At 39.7% G+C, this 20160-nt stretch overlaps 1 protein-coding gene across 13 annotated transcripts in view; it reads right to left on the bottom strand.

The window, feature by feature from the left end:
• RNF144B (ring finger protein 144B) overlaps positions 1-20160 on the bottom strand; it is an 850456-nt gene that overhangs the window by 254472 nt on the left and 575824 nt on the right. The window contains exon 13 of one of the 13 annotated variants that reach the window (XR_013830107.1): positions 1559-1733. The exons of the other annotated variants lie outside the window; for them this stretch is intronic. The gene's annotated coding sequence lies outside the window, so the exon portion shown is untranslated. The remainder of the gene's footprint in view (positions 1-1558; positions 1734-20160) is intronic. 13 annotated transcript variants of the gene reach the window in all.

Raw genomic sequence — 20160 nt, 5'->3', positions numbered from 1 at the left:
CTTGATTTTCACTGGGTAAACTCTCCCTTGATCCAGCTTCCCTGGCTCTGGGGATTATGTAAAATTGTCAGTGCCTGCCATTTTAATGCGTTTCAGCACAGCAGGCTCATGAAATGTGGCAGCTGGAAGCAGGTGTGAGATGGGAGCTGGGTATGCCAGCCTCTAAGAGAAACCAAGGTTTTCCCAGGGAGGGATTTAAAGGCAAATGTACATTACCAACTCCAGACTAGAACAAAATTTTGACCCTAGTACTCAAAGAAAGAGAATAGGGTCAAAGACAATCACAAACACAAACGTTCTAAAAGAACCGCACCCCCTGCTGTTTGCAACAATGGGGTGAGGAAAAGGAACTTGACGGTAGGGATAAGCTCAGAGATAAACAATACAGGTAGTAGGATTCAATCACACACAGAAACCAAGAAGGTGACCACACAGCACTTAACCTGGATTGAGAGGAAAGGGGGGAAGGGTATTCTTCATGTTTTTAAACTTTATAAACCTTTTCGGGGGGGGGGGCTGGGGGGCAGACAACATTTTAGTTCACTGATCTCAAAGATTTTGCTTTGAGTTTCTGCATATGACAATACATGTTCCTAGACTTTTCCTTAACTACTTACATGAGTGTATGTTTGTGTGTAAGTCTATGTGTGTGGAGGGCTGCTTAGGGGTGTGTATGTGTGTGCCTGTGGTTTAAGCAGTAGATATAGTAGCCTACATATCTCCAGTGGTTAAAAGAGAGTGTAAAAATCATTGCTAATCCAGACAATATTCTCCACAAAGCACCCAGAGCAGGTTACCAGAAGGAGGGTGTGAGACCAACAAGCAGAGTCAGATAATGAGATTTTACTAACATCTGGTGTTGACCGTCTACACAAATTGATGTTTAGAGAAGTGACATTAAGAATATTTTTTTCCAAGTGTAAATGCGGTTGGCAGAGTAAATCATCATGGTATCACGGTAAACTCACCACAGTTTCTGATCTGACATTGTAGTTGAACCAGGTGACATCCTGAACCAGGTCCCCACATCATGCACCCTTGTTTTGGTTAAGATCTTTTTGTCTCACATCAGCTTGTATTTCCTTGACTAATGGGTTCTGAGCTCTTCTGTTCCTGACCTCTTGCTTTTCTCTCATGGCTGGACTCAAAGTCCTGAAATATTCCTGAGGACTTCACTCCTAGGCATGGCATGTAGTGGCCCCTATGATCACACCATTTCTGACCACACTGGGTCAGAAGCCCACTCCAGTCCAGCCAGCAAAATTTAGCAAGAATGTCTGAGCTCTTGCCAAATGGAATGAGACACAAGATTTCTACCAATCCTAACCACCAAACTGACTTCTCAGTTTGTGTCTGCGATCAACAAAGCTTTAGCGTCTAGACTCTCAAATTAACATCCTTCAGCAGTATCTCCACTATCAAGAAATTTGAGTTTTATAATAATTGCCCACACAGTTGGCAAGGTTTATTCATTCTTTCATTCATTCATTCACTCATTCATTCATTCTTTACTAAAAAATAAAATAAAACAAATAACCACAACAATTATATTGAATACCTCTTATGGGCTGGGAACTGTGAAAGGCCCAGGGACATAAGCCTAATTCAGAAGCAAAACTGACATCTGTCTGTACAATAGGATTTGGAAGTATCATCTGTCCCAAACACACCTTTTTTAAAATTCTGCCACTGTGCCTAATCCAGGCATTTAGATCCAAGAGAAAACAGATTGTCTACAAGGAAATACGAGTTAGATTTCTCATCAGCAAAAACAGAGATAGAAGGTAACACAATAAGTGAAACTGTGAAAATAAAATATATACTAAATTATCATTCACTTGTGAAGCATACAAAGACTTAGAGAATTTATCATCCACAGTCAAACCTGTCTGAAAGAATTATTAAAGGATATACTACCTCATCAAGAAGAAACATAATGAATGAAAAGGATCAACAGGTAAAAACTTCTAGTTATAAAATAAATCAATCATGGGGATGTAATGCAGGGCATGGTAACTATAGTTGATAATACTGTATTACATATCTGAAAGTTGCTCGTTTCCCCACGAGAAAAAAATGTGTAACTATGAATGGTGATGGATGTTACATCTGTCACTTTTTATTAGACATTAAAACTGAAAAATTCAAACATATATATTTATTTTAAATGAATGATGATAAACCCATTATTTTTTAAAGAAAATGATATATTTTTATAAAAGATAATTATATTTCCCAAAGAAAAGAATTGTGAGAAGAGCAGCAATGTTTTACATTTTTGCAAATATCTTTAATGTTCGGCTTAATAGAAGCAGCTGAATTTTCATATAAGGGTCTATATTCTACATGTTGAGAGGTTACTCTTGCTGAAGTGTATGAAAAATATCTGACTTCATACAGATAAATACTTAAGAAAAGGAGAAGTATCTTCATAGCTCTTTTCAGATGATTATGGATATTATTTCTTTATTGAAACTACACCAAAACTCAGTAAGTGGAAGTTTTTTAAAATTTAGTTACAATGTGTAAACTTCAATTGTCTAAGTAAATATTTTTATTCTATTACATTAAAATTGATTGGTCTATCTTGTACATTGAATGGTTCTCTTACCACACATAATTCTGTGACATTATACATTGATACTTTTTAGAAAATATTCATTTACTGAGTTATACTGATCTTCCAAATGTTCACACATTTCACTACACAATATCAAAAAGTCACCCTTGTATCACCATTGAGCTCATCAGAAAAATCTTTAAGAATGGGAAGTTTTCAAGCTTGGGGTAGACACAAGTTTTCAAAAATGTAAATTTTCACCTGAAATTTCCAATTTTATCCCTGGCAAAAAATATGGTAGTTTGTTTCCTTGAATTGATGTTTTTAAGGAAAGGTCTGTCGAATACACAAATCTGAACAACCATAGACGTGTATGGTTGTGTATCAGTGGCTCTTTCAAGGAAAAATGGTATTCTATGCAAAAAGCCAACAGTTCAGCTCACAATTCAACCTCATGAGAGCCTTCGTACTTCAATATAAAGCAAAAATGTTTTATGTATACTTCCCATTTTGTCACACAAAATATTAAAAAGATGTTTACTCAAGGGTCAAGGTTTAATAAAATTAATAAATTGTATTGCTTCATTAAAGACAATTTTAAAAGAAACTGGCTTTTTGTTTTTAACCGGAAAGACTAGGGTAACCGCTCTTTAGTTTGGTGTCACTGCCTTGATTATTAAATGCTAGAAGTTTTACCCACCATTGCTTTTGCAACATCACTGCAAACGTCAATACCATGTAAGAGGCAAATAACATTCTGGTTATTATGAAAACAGTTTTGGTCTTGCAGACTCTCTGAACATGTCCCAGGGACCACCAGGTTTCTACGGACCACTCTTTCAGAACCACTCTCCTTAAAAACAAAAAGTTTACTGACAAACAGTAGGATTTTATAAAAATTTGCTGAATGAATAGAGAAGCTATAAATGTGGGATGCTTTAAGTGCTTTAAGAACGACCCATAAAATTTTGCCAGAATAAGTGATATTTTCTCACCTGTGAATATGTCTTAGGACTTGTGCCGAAGAAACTCAAATTGGGCCAGTGAAGTGATAGTGAGAGAAAGGAGATGTGAGGAGCCAAGGGGTCTTACGACAAAACTGGAAGATTGGGAAAGGAAGGAAGGAAGGAAAGAAGGAGGGAGGGAGGGAGGAAGGAAGGAAAGAAGGAGGGAGGGAGGGAGGGAGGGAGGAAAGGAGGGAGGGAGGAAAAGAGGGAGGGAGGGACAGAAGGAGGGAGGGAGGGAGGGACAGAGGGAGGGAGGCTGGGAGGGAGGAAAGGAGGGAAGGAGGGGGAAAGGAGGGAAGGAGGGAGGGAGGGAGGGATAGAGGGAGGGAGGGATGGAGGGAGGAGGAAAGGAGGGAGGGAGGGAGGGACGGAGGGAGGGAAGAAAGGAGGGAAGGAGGGGGAAAGGAGGGAAGGAGGGGGAAAGGAGGGAAGGAGGGAGGGATGGAGGGAGGGAGAGAGGGAGGGAGGGAGGGATGGAGGGAGGGAGGAAAGGAGGGAGGGAGGAAAGGAGGGAGGGACAGAGGGAGAGGGAGGAAAGGAGGGAGGGAGGAAAGGAGGGAAGGAGGGGGAAAGGAGGGAAGGAGGGGGAAAGGAGGGAAGGAGGGGGAAAGGAGAGAAGGAGGGAGGGACGGAGGGAGGGAGAGAGGGAGGGAGGGAGGAAAGGAGGGAGGGAGGGGGAAAGAAGATCAAATAATCCAGGTGAACCTTTGAAATCAGAGGAGCTGAAGAAACAGCCTTTTCTAGAAGGGCCTTTTATATTGTCTAAGGTGTACTTTAAAATATTTCGGCATAGATAGTGTGATATAGTCACAGGTTAGAGTCTGTGTATATCCTAGGGTTAATTAGTTAACATTCGATGTATTCTAATTAGGATACATACTATGGAGTGTTTAGTTAGCATCTGAAAGAATAATCAAGAATCCACACTCCAGAGAGCTACCAGTATCAACTCTCTTGAAGGTTTTACCACTGCTGAAGAGTTTTATAATTAGCATAAGAAATGGTTTTCCACTGCTGAAATGAGTTCAAGATTGGCAGAATATCATATATCATATATACATGTGTCATACCTCTTTCGCATTTGCTGGACAGAATGTAAGAATCTGATGGCAGTAGCAACCTACAACCTTAAGAAAGGGCTCCCTGGACCTAGGACACTGGGTTCTGTGCTCAGACTCAAAATGATTCTGTCACCTAACTACTTATCTAATCATGAAGCTAGAACACTTTCATATCTGCCTCAAATGAACTTTTTGCTCAAGGTTGGTAGAATGCCTTAAAAGGACAGAGAGTCAAGACGTTATTGAATTTTAAAAGTGTTTTGACACTCTTTTCAAAATTTATTTCTCACCTGCCTGCTAATAAGGGTTTGTATACATGGCAGAATTCATCCTGACACCTGCCTTCTGAAACATACCACCTGGTAGCAAGGTTGTCAAGAAGGAGACCCCAAATATTCATTTATCTCAAACTAAAATGTTTCTGCTGGTTAAAAAATGTATTTCTAGGGCTTCCCTGGTGGCGCAGTGGTTGAGAGTCGGCCTGCCGATGCAGGGGACGCGGGTTCGTGACCCGGTCCGGGAGGATCCCACGTGCCGCGGAAAGGCTGGGCCCGTGAGCCATGGCCGCTGAGCCTGCGCATCCGGAGCCTGTGCTCCGCGGTGGGAGAGACCACAGCTCTGAGAGACCGGCGTACCACAAAAAAAAAAAAAAAAAAAAAAAAAAAAAATATATATATATATATATATATATATATATATATATATATATATTTCTAAACAAAACCAACAACAATTCTAACAGTTGGGAACTTCCCTGGTGGCGCAGTGGTTAAGAATCCACCTGCCAATGCAGGGGACACGGGTTCGAGCCCTGGTCCGGTAAGATCCCACATGCCGCGGAGCAACTAAGCCCGTGCGCCACAACTACTGAGCCTGCTCTCTAGAGCCCACGAGCCACAACTACTGAAGCCCGCGCGTCTAGAGCCCGTGCTCCACAACGAAGAGCCACCACGATGAGAAGCCCGCGCACCGCAACAAAGAGTAGCCCCCAGTCGCCACAACTCGAGAAAGCCCGTGTGCAGCAACAGAGACCCAAAGCAGTCATAAATAAATAAATAAATTTATTTAAAAAAAAAAAAATTCTAACAGTTGGGAAAGACCAAAACATTTTTAACTGGAGGCATAAAGTACCTATGCAGCAAAGGATTATTCTTGCCCAAAGACAGGTCTAGCTTTTGTGTTGGCTCCTAAGAGGTCTAAGCCTTTTGAATGTCCGGCCTGATAAGAGTGTGCTTACAAATTTGGGACATGCCAGATACGCTATGCTGAAAATGTGATTTACTGTATCAGTTCAGCCTTTGAAGGGGCTAGAGTCTAAGGTCAGACACATGGGCGGTCAAGCATGTCTACATGACTGAGCCCCAATAACACTCTGGACACCAAGGCTGGGGTGAGCTTCCCCGGTTGTCAATACTCTTGTGTTTATCATCACACATGGTTACCGAGACAAGTATACACTGTCCACGTAAGTCACCAAAAGAGGGTAACTGAAAGCTTCCTGCTTGCAACTCTCCCGGGGCCCTGTCCTATGCCCCTCTTCCCTTGGCTGACTTTAATCTGAATCATTTTGCTGTAATAAACCACAAGCCTGAGAGAGTTCTGGGTCCTTCTAGCAAACTATTAAACCTGAATGTGGTCTTGATTATCCCTGAACTTGCAACTGATGTCAGAAGTGAGGGTGGTCTTGAGGACTTCCAAATTGTGTAGTACCTAAATAAGACATCATTTTATTCCTCCAGAAACTAACATGGGATTAAAGGTGGCTCAGACTCGGAGTAAAGAAAGAGAGAAAGTACACTAAACTGACCAGATCTTCCCCTGCAGGAACTGGAATCTGAGAGAAGGGTCTCAAGAGTAAAAGAACTGAAAACATAACAAATTTCATACTTTAAACCCAAACAAGTAGTACTGGGTAGCATGAAATACTATGTTAAATTTACCTCAGTTGTTTATAGATGGAATCATGAATTTCCCTTACATTTTTTGAACTTGAATTACTTTCAGGGGCAAAAATGTAAGGGTGATCAGAGTGGGAAAAGTTGCCAACTGGTAGAGCAAAGGGGTCCCAGAGTCACGGTCCTTGAAGGGGACAGTTCCCTCTTTTAACCCTAGGAGATGGCAGCATGCAGTTAAGTTCAGAACCAAGGTGAGGAGGTGTGAGAAACTGGCTTTCAGCCAATTTGATGACTTCAACAGCCGCCTTTACCCCCGTGTCTCAGAGAGCCAAGCTCCCAAGTTCACACTTTATGTCATGACAAAACAGAATGACAAGTCAAAAAGGAAAGCCAGAGCCCTAAGGGCCTCAGCACAGCCAAGTATATATTTCAAAGTGAGAAGTGTTTGGAAAACATGATGTTTCTATTATCCTGGAGGTGAAAGTTATATAACATCTGAAGGAACAAAGCATCAGTGTATTTCCCCTTCGGGACATTCTGTTTTCCTCTCAACGGCTTATGTGTACTGTACACATCAGCTGATGAAGGACAGGTAGGTGGGTTTCAGTAACCTGTTTTCTTGAAAGCTGAGAAGGCAACCATATGCAAGCAGCGTCTGCTGCAGGCTCCAGCTGCCTGCTGCCAGCAGTGTTGACTCTGCACTGTTTACAGGGCAGTCCTCTGAAACGGTTTTCATTTATTGTAGAACCCACCCCCCTGTCCATGAATGCAAGGCCGTGACACACTGAAGACTTAAGATGTCACAACAGACTGTTTTCCAGATCCACATGTTCCAGAGTCAAATAAAAACTACGGAAGAATTACTGGTTTGGCCCATCGGAGCTTCTGCTCTCTGCAGTGGTTTCAGAAGACCCCGAGGCCAGTGTGTCCCTGCTTGGTCCTCACGTCTATTTCATCTTCAACCTTAACACCTTCGTCAACTCATTCAACAAGATTTTTCTAAGTCATGAATAAGCCTCTCAGGAAAATCCATTTTGCGAAGTTCAATTCTGCAAACCAAAGAAAGTAGATTTTTGCTTCATTAAAGAAGCAGGGCTTTGTCATTTCTGGATCTGAACATTTTCCCAAACTGGGTGATTCCTTATCATTTGACAAGCTGTGAATTTTCTGAGTGCTTTTCACACACTGAGAAAACAGGCAAATAAGATGACGCCTGGGCTTAGGTGGGAATCACTATGTTATATGGATCTGTCAAATGACCCTTGATTTTAAGTAGCTTTATTTACTTTAATTTAGTAACAATTCATTTTACCAAGCACATTTATAGAAAATATATTTTCCACTAAGTAAGGTAAGGCTTTCCTTGAGTTCTTGACACCCCCTGCTATCCATTTCTCAGTCTCTATTTGTGTGTCTGTGTATGAGAGTGTACGTGTATGAGAGACACAAGTCTACAAAGAAAACCAGACATATTTCCTCATTCTGGATCACAGCTGGAATTCATATTATCTTAGGAATCCAAAGTATCAGAGGAGGTCTAAGTAGGAGAGATTGATATCCACCCTTTCACATATTCATTCTCATTTAAAGGGATATTGATCATTGGGGATAAAATGATGCAGAAGACTGTTGTGGTCTCTGGCCTCATGAAACTCAGCATCTAATGGGGAATATAGAAATCAGATAAGATATTCAGATCCAGTATGATATTATGCTTGATAAGGCAAGGGTGTGGTACCTTGGGAATATACCAGAGTTTAGTAGAGGAAGTAATACCTAAGCTGAAACCTAAAGACTGAGTAAAAGTTAACCAAGGGAAAACTGTCCCAAAGAGGAGGAACCAAAGGTGAAGGAACATGGGAAATTCTAGAAGTAATGGAGACTCTTCTGGGAGGAGCATCAAGATAAGAAGCAGACAAACTGGCATCGGCTGGATGCTGGGTGCCCTCGCATGCCACGCTGAGAAGCTGAAAACTTATCCAGACAGCAGTGGGCTTTACCTGAAGATTAACACGATTACACATAAAACTTTCAGTGGCTTTAGGATCAAACCTAACCCCCTTTACTGGGCTAATATGACACTAGGAAACATAACATCAGGAATCAGAGATCCAGTCAAGAAGATCTTACAAGTTCAGAGATAGGAAATCCAGTTGGGGATGCGGCATTGAACAGAAACTTTCGAGATGCGAGTTACTGAAAAACAGGGCCACTAGTTCAGATTATGACCAACAGAAGGGCTAGCTATGACCAAGCAATGTTAATGGCCAAAATGGCTTGACTTCACTAGCTAGCCGAGAATATTCTAGAATATGACGGCAATGTCAGGATCAGCCTAACAATGAGCGCATTTATTAAGCATTATTTTATCAGTCTGCCACCAGGGTATTTTTTAAGAACTTACTATTATAAGGCAGACTCAGTGCTAATGTTGGAGAATTAAAGAAGGCTGAGAGATGCTGCCCCTCATTTCATGCGATTATAATCTAATTGTAAGTTATCTAAATATATAGGATAGGAAAATAAGCGTCAGGGTCTACACAATGGGTACAGTGAGTTCACAGTGGGCAAGGTTCGTCAAGTGAGGCTTTATGGAGGAGGAGGGGCTGGACCTAGGAACACAGAGAGAAGAAGTTACAGGGTTTAGTGGTGACAGTCTTACAGAACTATAGATGGCTGCTAGTAAGATGGCATCTTTTTGCTTTCTTTTAATAAGGAAACATTCCAAAGTCGACCATATGTTTGGATCCTGATTCAAGATGCCAAGAGCAACATTGCTATCAACTTGTTGCTATGGCTCCCATACTTTCCAGCCCTCCAACCAATTGTCATGATCAGACCCGGCAAACCAATACTTTTTCTTCCAGATTCTTTGTAGCTACTCCTCACCTATTTTAACACATTTTCTTAGATCAAGAAGATGTTTCTCTTCCTCCTCCAAACAAAGCTCAGAAGCCTCTGAGGTAAAAATAGTTTCCTACAGTTTCAAGCTACAGTGACTTTCAGGGAGCCATCTTAAGGGCATTCTTAATGACTTGGGAGACTTTTGGATGGTGGGGTAGTTTACTGGTACCCTGAAATTTACTCAGCCTACTCTTGTGAGGATACTTCTCTAGCAGGTCAGTGAACCTAGAGACACTTTCTGAATCATAAACGCTCTTAGAGGGCAGTTGTGACTCAAATATACTCTTCAGTGAGATATCTAGAAGATTCTCTATCTTGATGTCTGTCAGATTCACTCTCAGGTGTCTAGTAATTACTAGTATTGAACCCAAAAATCACTCTTTTGCTTTACTGATAGATCCTCACCAATCCCTCCTCCATTCTTTCCCCTCTGAAGGCTATCCTGGAGAGTGATAGATTCTCATACTCCATTCCTACTAGGATAAAGTCTCAATGCTATTATTGATTCTGACCCGACATTTAAGGAGCATCTGAGCCCTGCTTCATCAACAGTCTCTTACTTTCTCATGAATATTTCCTAACAAAGTCCTCTCCCCTGATATGCAGGCAGAGAGACATAAGTATTTTTATCTACCATGTCTCAGCATTTAGTGTTTAATATTTTACATGCACAGATTTTAAGGCAAATCTACAAACAGCAGCAGCCAGACCTTCTGTGAAAAAAAATTATAGTTAGGGCAGCAGGTCTATGTTTCAGAACACTGTCAGTAGGTCTCCTTAAAGAGTCTATTTTGGATCATTAAGAACTCCAGGAGAAGAAAATTTATAATACCATTTTGGGGATAGAGTACAAAGAGGATAAAATTTAATGGACCTTCATTTTATGTAAATACAACAAAACTTTGGATTTACAGAACTGATAACATCAGGGAACTCATTTAATTTTGTATAACCCAAGGTCCCAACCTTAAGGAATTCATCTGTTAAAGGTATTGCTCTGTTAGACTAAGGGCCAGTAACCTTGTAAAATATGTATGCCAAGACACCAACCTGAGTGGCAGGGAGATGACTGAAGTTTCAGTTGATGCAGTATAGGAGGGAATGGTTTTCTCATACATGAAAGAGAGTGGGTTCACTTGCAACAATTGTCCTGTTGTAGATAAGTAAAGGGACACACGAGTGGCTCATTCTTAATGCACTTGTAACTTGTCAGAAAGCTGTCTTCAGGGGTTGGTCCCATGAAGGAAGCAGGCCTGGGGTATCCCAGGCAATGTACTCCAGGAACACATGGAAGGGAGGTGAAATCATTCCACACATGACTGAAACCAGGTGAAGGAGATAAGTTTGCGTGAGACTGGGGAGTTGAGGGTAACATGAAAAAACCTGGTAAACCAAGATGCAAAGGCTGAAGGTGGGGTTAAAATGAGAGGAGCCAGAAGATCGAGTTAGAGGGCTGTCAAGGAGAGCAGCAAAATAGGGCAAAGGTTTCAGCTCTTCACTTCTGTTACTTATGTTTTAGCACAGTACTAATTAGTTAGGCATTGAGTCCAAGATGAGATAGCTGACACACGTAAACTAGGGTAATCTGAAGAGGGCATAATAAACTATTTACAAGTATGTGGGTGGGATGTAGGAAAACTATAAGGAATAGCATCATAACCTGCTAGAAATAACAGCAGAGCCACTCTCACTCCTGGACCCAATAAAGTGAGACAAGGGAGTGGTCATTGGTACTTAGAAGAAGAAATTAGTGACTAGAAGGCCACCTTGAGACCCTAAGATCTTAGGCTGAGGGACATAGACAACTTTGAAGCATCTTCTCAGGGAGGAAGCTAGAGGAATAAATACCTGGACCCAAATCTTCTCCCTCCAGTCTCCCATCAGGGCTCCACGTTGACTGAACCCAACCAGAAACCAGAGAGCATGGGAGCTTATTGGTGCAGTTCATGTGAATCAGCCTCCATTGCACAGAGCAGGGTGGAGAAGGGTGGAGAGTGAGGGCAGAGAGTCCAGCAGAAGCTATCTACCTTTAAGTATCAGCCCCCCATTTAAAAATGGACAGTATACACATACCAAGGAAAATCATCCCCAAATACATCAACCAAGGGACGAAGGTTGGTCTCCAAAAGCCTCCAGGAGCATGTGGCATTTAATCAGTCCAAAATACTTCCTCAAACAGTTAATAAAATTGATTCTGCACTCAGTGCTGGAAACTAAAGAGACTGACATACTTCCTGTTTCACCGAATCTTACAATCAAGTTTGTTCATATGATTAAACAAATATTTGTTGAATTTCTAATGCTTGTTAAAAACAGAGATATATTGCATCTATGCCTTCAAATAACAAAAGAAGCCCAACAGGTCAATGAGATTAACAGTGAACTATAGTGCTACTCCTTAACAAAACCAATACCCCCTTCTTTCTGTGGTTAACTTTGCTTTCTTATAAAGATATTTCCAAATTCTAAAGCCATGGGCTGCTTTGTGCCCCTATTCTATTTTGCTCTTTATTTCTATTTGTGAGCCTGTCATGATCCTCTTTTAAAAACATACATTGGACCTCTCCCTGATATAAGTGCAGTGTAATGAAACACCTTGATATGGGCCATCAGAGGACCAACTGACAAGGGCATGTTGGAGGCAAAAAAAAAAAAAAAAAAAAAAAAAGCTACCATATATATTTTTAAAAAATTCACCAGAAGAGGAGACAGCAGGCTTGGATTTTACACGTGTCCACGGTACTAATTTAAAGTACGTTGAATAAGACTCCTCTGTGCCTCAGTTCCCGCATCTACGTAACGAACTTTCATTAGATCAGTAAAGTCTCCTTCAGATCTAACTTTCTGTGGTTCTCTCATGATTAGAAAAAGAAAATGTGATTTTTTACAAAGAGAGTGCCAGACTTTCTATTTTGAGTATTCTCTTAGGATATCTGTACAGTGTTATTATTACTGCTTTAAGCTCTGTCCCCAGTTTCCAAAATCACACATCCCAATGTCATTTCCTCTATTTTTCCCATAGCTGAACTTCTACTTCTGTGACTGCTACGATCCCCTTGATGAAAGTGTTTTCTCTCTTGCCCTCAAAGCCACCTGCTAATTGGCGTGTGATGGAGCATCCCACCTGTACGATACCTCTCTCCTACTAATAAATGACACAAATTAAAATGATCACACTTATCGTATATTCCACTTGAGATTAAATAAGGGAATGTTTTATTCTGTGTAAGTATCTTCCAGCTGTAGGAATAAAATGTTAATCCGACATTAAAGATGCCAAGAAAAATAAATTCAATATGTAAATAGCTACTTTGAGTAATTAGCTATTTACTATTTAATAAATGCTAAATAAGATCTCCCAGTTCACCGCAACACTAGAGAAAAAGTACTTCGAAGGGCACAATAACAGGTTAGTGTTGACAAGAGCCTACAGCCCCTGTGAAACATCTAAAAGTTTAATCAGGTTCTGGTGGCACTAAAAGAGCCCAGGATCAGAGCTCGAAGCAATTAGAATTGGTCTGGGTGGTAAGGGAGAAGGAGGATGGGACAAGGATGATGGGACAGCTCTTTCACGTGACAGAGTGAGGTCTGCAAATACCAGATGATAACAGAAACCTCTTCAGTTACACCTAAATTCTGAAGGAGCAATGAATGGATTTAAACCCTGATAATGGATCATTACTTGGATGCTAAAGGCAAGCTTTGACTTTTTGCCACTAGTGTGGGTGAGCATCACCCAATCGGTTGAGGGCCGAATAGACAAAAAGGCAGAGGAAGCGTGAATTTTCTCTCTCTGTTTGAGCTGAGACTTACTTCTCCTGCCTTCAGACCCTGGTGCTTCTGGTTCTCCAGCTCTCTGAATCTGATCAAGTCTTACATCATCAGCTCTCCGATTCTCAGGCCTTCAGACTAGGGCTGAATTATACCACTGGCTTTTCCAGCTTGCAAACAACAGATGGTGGGACTTCTTGGTTCCCTATAACTGTGTGAGCCTATTCCTATATATATAGGAAGATAGATGCTATAGATATAGATATGGATATAGATGATATAGATGACATAAATGATATAGATATAGATATATAGATGATATAGATATAGATGTATCTCCTATTGGTTCTGTTTCCCCAGAGAGCCCTGACTAATAATCTGGGGTTTCACTTCGCAAAATCACAAATAAGGGAAGTAAAGCCATGAGAGCAACAGCTTATCCAGAGACTCTTACAAATGGAAATGGGCTAAAGGTTGGCAGGCATAGTCTCACTGGTCCTTTTCGATGCCAAGATCTCTCTGGGGATGAAGACCTGCTGTCTGTGAGTCACCCCAAGGGTGCAGAGCTTTGCATTCAGTGATGTCTTTAAAGAAGAACCCCGCCCGCCCCCGCCCTCCGCCAGCCACCACTGAGGACTCCCTTCAAGAACCATTATCAGTGTGTACAAAAGCATGCAGCCCCACAGATATCTGGGTGGCTAACTGTGGAGCTAATGAGTCTCTTTTGCCCACATACGCTCTTCTCAGAGGAAGCACACCAAGCAAAATTAAATTAAGCTAATTATTTTCTCTTCTTAAAACAACTGAGTATATTACTTGGCTCTAGAACTGAGGGCACTGTTTTGAAAAAGATTTTCCTCTCTTTCAGCCTCCTGCTTCCCCTTCCACCCCATTATCTTTCTCACATGGTACTATTGGACCTTCCCCAGTCCCAAAGCTGTTATTAAGAGACCACCATCTTACAATGTAAATTCACATTAAGCCTTGGTTCCAGGTGTGGAATAAGGAAACTGGGGAGACAGTGTGTACAGTGGTTTTACTCAGACTCCAGAGCCAAAATGCCGTTGAGTAATTTGCTCAACTTCCGTCTCAGGGACCTCCAAGTGTAAGGTAAGTAGATGCAATTATAGTACCTACTTCAAAGATCTGCAGTGAGGAGAGCCAGTGCACTGTGATGTTCACTGCAGGGTTAATTATATTAAGGAAAAACTGGAAGCAGCCTAAATGTCCAACAGCAGAGTAATAGTAAATTATTCTTTACTCATAAGCAGGATATTACAGTGTTTTGAAACAATTTAAATGAAAAAGGGAAACACTGGAGTTGAAAGGAACATTGGTAATCATAGCCTCTTCATTTTACTAGATAGTCTGGAGCGGTAAAGTGATTTGCGCAAGGGTACACAGTAAGGAAGGATGCGTTGTGGTTACCAGCATGCGCTCTGGAGTAAACTGACCTGACTTCGAATCTTTACCACTTACCAGTGTTATGAAGTTGGGGCTCATATGATCCCTGAGACTTAATTTCCTCATTTGTAAAATGGAGATGATAATAATAAGGCTTTGTGAGAATGTACCTGTTGCATATCAAGTCCTTAATAAGTATTTGTTATTAATATGCTTGTAATACAATAAAGAATATATCTAGTCTTTGTTGCCAGTTCCTGGAACAACCTTCAAAAAAAAAAAAAGATCTGCAGTGAGAATGGAAAGAGTTTATACCTATGACGTATTTAGAACTATGCCTGGCACAGACTAAGCAATTAGCAAGCATTAGCTACTATTGTTTTTATTTTTATCATTTATTATAAAAATTTTTTAAATGGAGAAAAGAAGACAATGAAAACCATGTCTATTCCTAACATCCAAAGACATCCGTTGTCAATATGTTGGTATACTTAGCAATTTACCAATGTTTGGTATATACACAAATATGTTTAAGTATTTAAATAAAAAGGGTACCATATTATATAATTTTTGTTGTCTACTCTTTTCACTTAATACTATACATATTGTCTATGTTCTTAGTATTCTTCAAAGACATGATTATAATGGGTATATTATATGCTACCATATGGTTATGATATGATTTTACCACTCCCTGACTACTGAGCCTTTAGATAACTCTCTGTTTTCCACTATTACAAACAATACTGCAGCCAAGAAACCTAACTGATCATTTTTATCTGCTTCTTGATTGCTTCTGATATAGGAAGTGGGATCTGAGAGTATTTCTGGTCATCTCTACTATCAGGCCTTTGGTAATCAAAGAGACTTAACAGAAATTCATCCAGATTCTGGCAACAGATTTTCTGTATTATTTTTACCTTTTTCTTTGCCCACATTGGTATTTTAGTGAAAAATCTGGAGCTACTGTATCAAGAAATGCCCGGCGATCTCTATTTTATTAATACTTCTCCATATAATTTAAAATGTGTAATTATGTGTTTAAGATCCATAGATACACAGAATTACATTGATCACACCTATCATGCCTGGCATGCTACCATCTCTGGTTAATGCAACTCTCCTCTTTTTTTCTTTCTTTTTTTTTTCCTGCATCTCTTTTATCCAATTCCATTCCCCTCCCCTAAAATACCCATTCTCAAGTATTTAAGGTAGGTATATTCAGTCTAAATTTCAGCCCCTTATTTCTTATATGTGTATCTATGAAAAAGTATGACGTTCTGTGTAATTTTATTTATTTTTTTTAAATGTATTTATTTATTTTATTTTTGGCTGCATTGGGTCTTCGCTGCTGCATGCGGGCTTTCTCTAGTTGCAGCGAGCAGGGGCTACCCTTCATTGTGGAGTGCGGGTTTCTCATTGCGGTGGCTTCTCTTGTCACAGAGCATGGGCTCTAGGCGCATGGGCTTCAGTAGTTGTGGCACGTGGGCTCAGTAGTTGTGGCACATGGGCTCAGTAGTTGTGGCTCACAGGCTCTAAAACGCAGGCTCACTAGTTGTGGTGCATGGGTTTAGCTGCTCCGCGGCATGTGGGATCTTCCTGGAGCAGGGCTCGAACCCGTGTCCCCTGCACTGGCAGGCGGATTCTTAATCACTGCGCCACTACGGAAGTCTGGTCATTTTAAAATGTATATAAATTTTAGTTTGCTACTAATTTCACATCTCTTATCTTTTATCACTGTAGCACTGTTTTTGCAATCTGCCATGTTTCCATTTATAGATTCAGTTCATTCCTCCTGTACATCATTCCTTTTGGTGCATATTCTATATTTTACCTCTCTATTCTTCACAAGATGGTCACCTAGGTTGTCTTCAACTCTTTGCTTCCATCAATAGTACTTCAACAAAATACCTCAGCTTTGTAATGGTTTCTTGCAGAAAACTATTTGTATAAGGTTTTCCCCATGGAAAAAAATTCAAAAGAGAATTGCTGAAGCACAGGGAATTTTTAACTTATTTTCACTATTAAATTGTTCTTCAAAAGGGCTGCACCAGCCCTCACAACAATTAGCAGTGATTGAGGGTACAAGTTTCTCCACAAGCTCACCAGCACTAGACACTGTCCTAATTTATTTTTTGCCAACCACATAGATATAAGCTGGTATTTTATTTTTATTTTTATTTATTTCTTTATCAATGAGGCTGCACATCTCTCCTTATATTTCTCAACCATTTAGATTTCTCTTTTGTAAACTGATTGTTTCATCTGCCCACTAGGATTTTATTTGTTGTATATTTTATAACTATTTCTTACATATTTTAGATTAATACTTTATCAGAAATGTTGTAACTATCTTCTTGCAATCAAGCACCCAGCCAAACTCTATTTTTTTTTAGTATATAGATGGCATTTTTAAAAAATTGAGGTATAGTTGATTTACAATGTATTAGTTTCAGGTGTACAGCAAAGTGATTCAAGTATATATATATAATACTCTTTTCAGATTCTTTTCCCTTATTACAAAATATTGATGTAGTTCCTTGTGCTATACAGTAGGTCGTTGTTGCTTATCTATTTTATATATAGTAGTATGTATATATCAATCCCAAACTCCTAATTTATCCCCCCTCACCCCGCTTTCCCCTTTGGTAACCATAAGTTTGTTTTCTATGTCTGGGGGTCTATTTATGCTTTGTATATAAGTTCATTTGTATCACTTTTTTTTTTTTTTAGATTCCACATATAAGTGACATCATATGGTATTTGTCTTTGGCTTACTTCACTTAGTATGATCATCTCTAGGTCCATCCACATTGCTGCAAATGGCATTCTTTCATTCTTTTTATGGCTGAGTAATATTTCATTGTGTATATATATATATACATATATATATATGTATATATATATATACCACAGCTTCTTTACCCATTCATCTGTCCATCAGCCAAACTCTATTTTAAATAATTCATACTTGCCTACTATTGAAAAAATTCTAGTGAGTGGAGGAGATTGTGTTCGAAGAAACAGACACGTAGCTCCCTTGTTTCCTTGCCTTTTCCCGACCACTAAAACACTCTATTCTCTTGAAATCTTGCCACTGGCATTTGCAACAACACGGATAGACCTAAAGGTAAAATAAGTGTAGTAAGTCAGACAAAGACAATATTGTATGATTTCACTTACATGTGGAATCTAGGAAACAAAACAAACAGAACAAAACAGAAACAGACTTATAGATACAGAGAGCAAACTGGTGGCTGCCAGAGGGGATGGGGTGGGAGGACAGGCAAAATATTGATAGATGAAGGGGATTAAGAGGTACAAACTTCCAGTTATAAAATAAATGTCACGGGAATGTAATGTACAGCATAGGGAATATAGTCAATAATATTGTCATAATTTTGCATGGTGACAAATGGTAACTAGACTTATCATGGTGACCATTTCATAATGTATAAAAATATCGAATCACTATGTGGTACACCTGAAACTAATACAATACTGTAAGTTAATTATAATCCAATAAAAAGCACTCTGTTCTTGGATTTCTAGGTTTTATTTTTCAAACAGAATATAACCTTTCTTTTTACTGTTTGTTATAATTCATAGCTTTAGTAGTAATGGCAATAGTAGTCATAATGTAGCCTTTATTGCAAACATTGTGCATAAGAAATATTCCATAAACGGGAAACTATAATAAATACATCCTTGGCATATCACGGCTTATAACAGGTGAGAGAGAACCAAAGACTGTCTGGATTTTTCCACATCATTTGTGTTCTTAAATAATAATCCTTTCTTCTCATAACTATTACTTTATGTACATGTTAATATTTTCTGCTATTCCTACTTTCCTCATTAAGAGTTTGGTGTTTGGAAAAATGGTCAACTGACAAGGGTATGTCAAGCCCTCATTTGTCACAGCCTCTCACAATTCTGGGAGTTTAGAGCAGTCACAGGTGTCCCAGAGAGAGGGAAGATAACTACACATCATCCTAGTCTGAGACCACAGCTGCGGCGCTGCACTGGCTCCACCTTTACTCAGACACTCAACGCCTGCAAACATTCCAGGCATACAATCTCATTTAGTCTATGTTAGGGTTAGGCTGGGGATACTTTATGGAGGGTTACTGAACAGAAACATAGGCTCAAGACCAATGAGTTTTTTAAGCTATATGCATAAAAATAGCTCAGGATGTGTGTAAGGGGGTGGTGGTGCATGTTTTCTCCTCACTGATGAAGTTGCCTTTCATGTGTAGGGATATAAATTCAAGTGGTATTGCTGGCCTGCAATGCTACCCTTTGCTTGTCAGTGGCCTACTTCTGATTTTGAAAGGAGAAACGTGGGCACGTTAGCCCAGGTGATCCTGCCACTGCCTCAAGGGATCAAGATGGCCTTAGAGAGCTTACATTCTCTCCTCCTCCATTCCAGAAGTCTGCAGCCCAGTGGTGAGGTCTTCCTGGTTCAGCATTACCTGTGTCTGAGAGGATGCTTTTCTAATTCTGGGGCTCAGCATTAGAAAGCAGGCTTACAGACATAACTTGCCTCTTCCAACCTAAATCTTAAGAGTAATCAATGTAATATGTTGGGTCCTTTTTCTTGCTTCTCTATTGATTTTGAACTCTGGAGGTGAAGAGGATCATTGAGGCTCCCAACAAGAATAGAGTTTGTTAAACAATACAGGTGAGTAGACTTCACCCCCAGACATTTTGATTTAGTAGGTCTAAGGTGGGACAACTCGTAGAAATCTTCATTATTTATTTTATTTATTTATTTATTTATTTTTGGCTGCATTGGGTCTTCGTTGCCTGCATTGGCAGGAGGATTCTTAACCACTGCGCCACCAGGGAAGCCCAGAAATCTTCAGTTTTAACAAGATTCCCAGGTAGGAATGCAGTAGGCTCCCATGCCAACTCTGGAAACGTTGTTTTAAATGCATTTAGGAGAAGTTGTGATGTCCCAGCACTTGGAAGATTTTTAAATGGAACTCTCCAAATTCATGTAGGAATTTTATTTTTTATTTAATTTTATGTAAAATTTTATAGCAAAAGTCAATATTTATTGAGCAGCTATCTTTTATTAGTCACACTGTCACAAGCCTTAGATACATGATTCCAACCTTTATGATAATTATAAAGGCATGTATTTTTTACTCCAAATTTTTCCAGATGAGGAATCCAAGGTCCAGAAAAATTTAATGATGTTCCTAAAGCTTTATAGGCAGTTACATGACAGCTACGAAGTTTGAACCCACATGTTTGTTGCAGTGTTTTACTCCACTACACTACTTTGCCTTCTTATTTATACCTATATATATTCATGAAATAACCATTAATCGCTGTGTCCAAAGAGCTAGAGTTCCCTCCTACCTTACAAAATATTAACCAAAAAATCTGTTTTATTCCAATATCAAATTTTTGTCTCCAGATCATGTTTGGTACTTATAATATTCTCCAAATAATAGAGTATACCTTCATTGAGACAGTTCATGGATAAATTAAAGGGATATAAATTCATATGAGATAAATTCATGTGACTCCATATTCTCTTCCCAATG

This window comes from Stenella coeruleoalba (genome assembly GCF_951394435.1).
Source record: "Stenella coeruleoalba genome assembly, chromosome: 10".
Classification (NCBI taxonomy): Eukaryota; Metazoa; Chordata; class Mammalia; order Artiodactyla; family Delphinidae; genus Stenella; species Stenella coeruleoalba.
Note: the sequence above shows the minus strand (reverse complement) of the source record. Positions and strands in the feature narration are given on the sequence as shown.